Here is an 8,061-nt window from a genome sequence, read left to right as displayed (position 1 = left end):
CATTCAATTGAGAAATCACGCACAGTTTACTGAAAAAATCTTATTACCATTAATGGAAGTAGTAAAAGAACAGGCACAAAATTATCCACCCAAAGTGGATATTTACTTTAAACAACTTGAGTTGCGATAAATTAATAGAGACAACAATACCTTTTAAAATCAACTGTGCATGAAATGAAAGCGATTTAATCTAAATTATGTTAATCAAAATGAATAACTAACACAAATTATAATTGTTAATGTTGACTTTAACATTAATGAAATCCTTGAAGCATGAGCGGCTGCTTCCGTGGCTATACCTGTATACATACTACTGAAAAGAATTAGGGAATCGTTAAACCAAGTTTCACCAAACGAAAGAGACGAAAGAAGTACTATAGATTTGATGAATTAATATGTTTTCTGTATAATACTAACATTATAAACAACCTAGTTATATTTTGTATAAACACCGTTCTGAGACTATACCTACGAGCAGACTGACGACATTACATGATTCTCTAATTATTTTAAGCAGTGTTGAAACAAATTCAATTAAGGAGTTAGCCCACTTTGGAGCCTAAAAATGGAAGCTATTTTTGTGCAATTTTTTTGCGAAAATGATGAAGTAAATAGGAAATATAGTAAAACACATTTATTGCACACATCTTCAGGTACGCAAAACAATTTTTTTTAAACAAAATGGTTACACTGGAGCTGATCCACGTTCGACTGTTTTTAAATGACAACCTAATCGGTGTGCAGGATAACTTGAAAACGGTTTAACCTAGAATAAAAAGCGAAACATTTTTATGTTATACATGAAATTTACTAAAAAATTACGTAGGGATTTTTAGAAATATGATGTGCAAATGGTAAATATTCGAAGTACGGTTTTTAACCGAAACATTTTTCACAAAAATATCTACAGCAAAGAAACGTTTTGACATATCGCAAAATTCCTACATATTTCTTTAGTAAATTTCATTGTAGAACATAAAATTCTAGGTTAAACCGTTTTCCAGTTATTTTACACGCCAATTAGGTACTCGTTTAAAAACAGCCAACGTGGCTAAGCCCCAACAACCCAATTTTATTCTATAAAAACAAAACATTTTGCACGTACCGGAAGATATGTACAGTAAATGTCTTATAACAGATTTCTCGTTCACTTCACCATTTCCCCATAAACAATTGCGAAAGAATAGCTTTTTTTTGTAATCCAAAGCGGTCTAACCCCTTAATTGATTACTTACCGGCGGCGTCCTACTACGCGGTACATACAATAATCCGTGAACCGTTGTATCCCTTCGAAACTTCGTCAAGGATTACCAAGCCGCACGCGTGAGACGGAACTGTGAGCAGATATACCAATACATCTCCAAGCGTGTACAAGATTCGTTCCGAGCGACGTACTACGATTCGTAGTCTACGAATTGAATTATCCCGACGGAATATAAAGCCGCGTCGAAAACGAGGCCGCAGTTATTCGAGTTCCAAAACAAAAGCGTTGCGCTGTTCGTCGCGCTCGGGAATCTTTTCGAAGGGGATTCTGAATGGAACAACGGGAACCGTGTTTCGTAATTACGAAAATTCGAATTGAAAATGGGATGGAAAGCATGAACTTTCCTGTCACGGACCGAACAACGAAAGATTGCCATCGATTCAACGATACAACGAATAGGCTGAACAATGTTCTTCGCCTGGATGCTAAACTGCTAGAGAATGCAAGATTATTTATATCGTGGCGGCGAGTATAAGTTAATTGAAATGTAATTGTTAGGAACTCGATCGTGCGATTTTTATACGAATTTTTTTAGCGCGTAACCGTTTATCTCGCGCAATCATCATTTTGCCACGTGATTGATCGTGCGAAGGTGTTCGAGAATATTTTCGAGGAGGAATCATAGAACCTATGAGTCAACGTACCCGTCCAATCTAGCTGTAAGGGTTGATAGAATAGTAGATTTTTAAGGGGTGTGTTTCTGCGAGTGTGTTGTATGCGTGTGTATCATGTAAATGTCATCGGCCCGTGAACTTATTATATGTATATGTACGAGAAACCTACGTAAAACTGTTGTATAATATTATCTTTCTATTTATAACTGTGCGGTTGCTCATATTATTTTATTATTATTGTTACGAAAGTGTATCGGTACAGAACCTTCCGTGAACAATACACGTATTATTCTTCTGCGTCCTCTCGTTCGAGCGTAGTATTTACTACTTAAAATAATTCTTTCGACTCGAGAAATTCGAATACGTCAACAGAAAAAAAAATGTGATTTAACGGACTGTGCTCTAAGGCGATCGTTCGTGGTGTTAATTGATCGATTAATCGAATGGTATGGTGTGTTAACGCGTATCGTTTGAACGAAACGCGTTTCAGGTGTCAAAGTAGTATAGATAGATAAAATTTAATCGGCTGTTCGAAATCAGCAGAGTTGACTTCGAGATCTTCACAAACGCACCGATTTAAAAGATCCTACGAATACAGTGGTGGTAAAAAGAAAATTTAAAATGTGATCGAGAAAATAAAACAAGCTGTAATTTATAGTGGTTATGTAAAACGATGGGATTAATCTGTCCAGGAATAATAGTAGTAATAGACTAGACTTATTTACAAGATCTTGTTATTTTAATTTTTATGAGTATGTCTTTCAAACCAGTAGTCCCTGCACATACTAATTCGGTACATATTATGAATGTAATTAAAATACTTGGGATTTTGCAATGTTATTTAAACCAATAATAACTAATACTATTTTTGTCTCTATCGAGCATTTACCAAATGAACAAATATTTGCGACGGGGAATAAAATTCAACTAGGTAAATTACTTATAAGAACATAATTAATTATAATTTATAAATTGTTTCGACCACCACTGTATCTTGTTTTCCTTCGAACTAAATGTCACATGTAATTACTGTCTCGCTTCTTGTTAAATTTCAAAGAAAGTTGCGTTAGACATTTCACAACAATTATTCTCTATGAAAATGATAATGATACGTTATGTACACCCTAATGTTATCAATTAAAAGAGTATTATCCGATGTAAGATCCAGAACTCATTAAGAATTTTCTCTTATATATCCTTTTCAATTGTATTTTTTTATACAAGTGCAATACACCGTGAGCAAAGGGCTATAAGTGCGAAATAAGCTCCAGTTGCGCATAAAATTGATCCAAGATTACAGTGCGTGTACAGTTATTCTTCACTATAATCGGATCAAAATATATTGTCCACCTAGGATCATTTCCTCATCAATGGTTTACTGTATAAAAGTCTTTAAAAAAGTATATTTATTATACTTGTACTTTTTTTATAGCAATTGAATGTCTGTGCATGTATATAAAGAAATAATAAATATTAGGTATATGCAAAAGTAATGGGCGCTTTTTCACTAATATTCTTTTATGAATTTATTATTTGTACAGCAACGATTTCTTGAAATATTTACCCTCCATTTCTATCAATTTTTTATATCTACAGCAACAATTTCTTGAAATATTTACCCTCCTTTTCTATCAGTTTTCGTCACTTAAATGCGACCGGGTTGTTACTATTGCGTTGTGCCTAATATATTGTATTTAAAAAGAGTGGGAAAATGATTACTTAATGACGTCGAAACAATAAGTCCAGGACATTGTACTTAACGCGATCAATCGAATGTGTGCTTGCACAATCTTTCATGCGTAAGAAACCTCTTTGCATTCGTCATTAGCGTACGTTACGTTAATGAAGAAAAGATATTAAAAAAGTAAAGTTTTCAGAAAATTTATGTTAAAACTTTTGTCGTATGGCGAGTGTTGATCGTATGTATATTTACAAGAGTCTGGTATTCATTAACTGTAATGTAGGTATGTGTCCTACATACGCCGCCAGTCCGTTCACTAGAGTGTCAATACTTTTTATTTGTAGTTGTGCATTGTTTAAGATAAACGAGATACGAATTCTGTAAAAATTGTTAATATCTAATAAATCTATTATATTTACATAATGACGTGATTCTTATTAATTGAGCATCTCTCGAATCTTAAGTTGAGTTGTTTACATATTATAAAACTGGTGTAACTCCATTTTTAGGAAAAAATTGAGATAACACTTTCTTCGGTTACGATTTGATGTAAACTTTTTATTTATAAGCAATTTACAAAACGAATACACAATCATTTATTATGAAGGAGGTGTAAGCACATTTTCCACAAAGTCCCAGTTAGACATCAACTAAACTACATAGCAAAAGAAGAACAGAATGCAATTCTAAACTTCTTATAATAAACATAAACATATTATATACATTCATACTCATCTTACAATAAACGCAATCTAAAATAACTAGAAAATAGAATAAACAAACAATAATAAATAACAATTCAATACTTATGGAAGTAGTGTAACTCGATTTATGATTCATAAAAACATTTCTTCTTGGTGATTCTTATAAATATCGTTACCTATATAATGAATTCACATAAACTTAAGCTCCTAAAAACATGGACGAGACTTATTAACATTTATCAATATTTATGAATCGATTTAAATTCAAACCTCATAAATATTTCGTGACAGGAAAGAATGGACTTACACCATTTTCAATATAAACGGTTCAATTAAAAGATTTTTCGAGTTTTAATATCTAAAGAACTTCATCTTCTTACATGAAATTGTAAAGTTTCATAAATATTTTATTATAAAAAAATTTACAAATTAACAAAAACTGTCTCATATTATTTTAACAGAAATGGTGCAACATTCTAGTAGTTAAAATTCAAAACGGTTCGAAAACTTGATGTTTGGATTTTGACATCAACCTTTTAATATGTTTGACCTTGTACATCTACAAAGCAAAACAAATCATTCAATTCATTCTTTAATAGACATCAATCCACACTACAAAATGCAATTTTTATATAAAATGTCGTTCCCAGGAAAATTGAATTTGACGAATCAATATGGAATCCACGTGCACGTGACTAATAGATTACGTCATACGTTGCTACTGCACTCGTAAATAAGGTTAATACAGAGACAGCACAACTGACAGTACTGTCACGATAACGAAATTCTGAAAAATTTACTATTTTCGGGAATAACTTCGATTGAAAGAAACAAAAAAAGTTCCTTAACATTTTTCGAACAATACTAGAGAAAAAATGTAATTATAATGTGAAGCAAATATTTTCTGATCAGATGGTTATTTCCATCCATTAAATGCATAAACTAGCTTCATAAAATACAGGTAAAGTTAATGTCCCTATTTCTAATCATGTAAAAGTTCTGCTATCGCAGATATTGATATTTATTATTTATTTATGCGACAATCGACGAAAAAAACTTATTAGATATAAAATGTAAACCTCCCTTTATAATTAAATGTAAATAAAAGTATTTTTCAATACATTTTAACTTAACAATAGTTAATTTAACACAAAGTATAAAATGTTCCTATTTCTGCTCAGTGAAATGAAAATGAGCTATACTTTGATGAACAATATTAAAGATTACGTAAGTTTTCTTTATACACAAAAGTGTCTTAACGTTCGACTTAATTTTAATCTCGTCTCTTTAGAAATATTCTTAGGTTTGCGAAATGTGCAAAGAAATTATTATTGATCTAGGTGTTTCAACTTCCCTGTCATTATTTCGAATATATAGCTAAACTGGGGACCGTAACAGGGATCAAGGATAGGCGATTAAAAATATATAATGTTATTTTAAGAAATCAGAATGAGTTTCACATGCTCATCATGACTCACCTAAGAAACATATAATTTGACCAATTGCTATAAACTTCGATATCAAATAACCTCCAATAAATAGAATTTCCGAATTGACGTAGTTCTTCAAACATTCGTCTGTAATAAATTTATCTTAACACCTGGTACATGAATAAGTACAACAATCTCACATAGAAGAAAAACTACATGATGCTGACTTACGCAACAGATGGTCCGCCATACATGGAGCAACAGTGTGCACAGAAGTGTAAGTGTAAAGGTTTAATTTAACATTTCTGATCATTTTAACATAAGAAGTAGATTCTCGATTTTATATGCATAAAACACAGTAAAACGAGACTTAAGAAATAATAATTCTTAGAATCTTTAACAAGGAAAACAAACATCTACATGGTGCTCATCGTAACGGTTGCCATGATTCTTCGGACAATAATCCGATAAAAAATGTTATGATCAAAAGTTAGTCGGTAATCAATCGGAAACGATCTACGATATTGAAATTTGCTAAAAAGTTTTATCTGCAATAAAAACTGAAGATTATGTTCGATTTTTTTAACAGCACCGCATAATTTTTTCTATTCGGTATTGTTGATGGCATCGAGATAAATTTAGCGATGTCATACAAAGTTGTTTTTTTTTCTAATAATTTCCCCAGAAAATTATTCTTAAACGTAATAACATCCTTTATTAACGCCAACGTAATTCAGTGAATGTAAACAGTTAACAGACTTGTCATGTACATATTCAACCTCTTGTTCATAGCTAACAGGTATTAAAACTGTATGTCGCCTTCATGCACGTTCATGCTAAACTTACACGCGTTCATAAATTATCTCATTACATTTAAGAATGAATTTGTTTCTATGCCACCTACAATATCGGACAGAAAAAATCGATTTTTATTTTCTCTGGTTTTTTGTAGGCAAAAGTGTAGGTAGTCTTTGCAATGAAATCAACCCTAATATCCTAGAATAATTATTGGCTTCACAATTCACAATTAAATTCATGTATTAACAGTGAAAGTAGACAATTATCTGTTATATTAATAAAAATTACCTAAACCAGACCTAACGCTAATATACTAGAATAATCACTGGCTTCACAATTCACAATTAAAATCATGTATTAACAGTGAAAGTAGACAATTATCTGTTACATTAATAAAAATTATAAAACATCTTTAAAAAATGAAGAAATCGACTATTTTTCTTTTAAAGGTATAGAAGATGTGTCTACTTTCACCATTTTATTCTTCAGTGCCTGTTCAAGTGTGAGAGCAACGTTAAGACGAACACCCTGTACAGAATTTTCATCTTGAAGTAACGGTCTAGAAAACCCAAAATTTCCATAAACATCCTCAGTTTAAGATTCCAACGGCGCCGTTTTTCCAACGTGCCCGGTCACTAACTCTGATCTAAACGGCTAACGATCTTTCCCTCGGTCAAACGTGGCACATACGAGTGAGGTAAGACCCACTTGCACGTATGGTCCCAACTCGAACAACAGTACCGTCCGATCCCCCGTCGAACTATCCACCTAATTAGCACTTGCCACGCGTGGTAACTCAACCCGGTGTAAATGCTGGCCAATCGGTCACTGGTTAGACAGTGGACGTTCGCCATCGACGGGACATAAGCTGATCAGAGTGAAGAGATGTCTCTCGGTAACGAGCGGGAATCGACTACGAGAAGGACAAGAGAGCGTCGGCGCCGTCACTCTGTGACGCAGCCGCATCTCGATCCCCAGCCGCCAAAGGACGTAAGAGCGGGTTCGGCGAGCGGAGAAGGGGGACGGAGAGAGCGTGCCGCTCCCGAATCAGATGCCGTCGAAACTGGCCAGCATTTACCCTCGGTAGTGCCGTCGCGTTCATACACACCAGGATATCCTTTCCTGACGTTTCAGTGTGAAATCCGTTGGTGGAAGAGCAACGGAAACCACGGCCAGTTGATACAACGACACGTGTGCGATCGGTACGGATCGATCCCTTTTTCCAACGACGAGCGTACTTACCCCTTGTGTGGAACGACTGTACATACGATCTAGTGGGTCTGTTTGAATCCAGTGGACCATCAGAGATTTCCACGGGTTTCAATTAAACGAAGGACTCGACAGGGAGCTGAAGAAAGACTGAACAATGATGAATCATGGACCACCTGTGAATGTATTTAGATAAATAATCGATCGTCGATCAAGGATACAGTTTAACAGAAATTCTTCAATCTCCGTACACTTTTAATACTGGTGGATCTTTTTTGCCCTAGTTTTCTTCTGTTCTTTCTTTTCGAGTGCTGAGTGAATTTGCGTGAGCCACTACGAGGGGAAACTGTCGGAGTTCGTT

Source organism: Dufourea novaeangliae, unplaced genomic scaffold (genome assembly GCF_001272555.1).
Source record: "Dufourea novaeangliae isolate 0120121106 unplaced genomic scaffold, ASM127255v1 scaffold187, whole genome shotgun sequence".
Lineage (NCBI taxonomy): Eukaryota > Metazoa > Arthropoda > Insecta > Hymenoptera > Halictidae > Dufourea > Dufourea novaeangliae.
Note: the sequence above shows the minus strand (reverse complement) of the source record.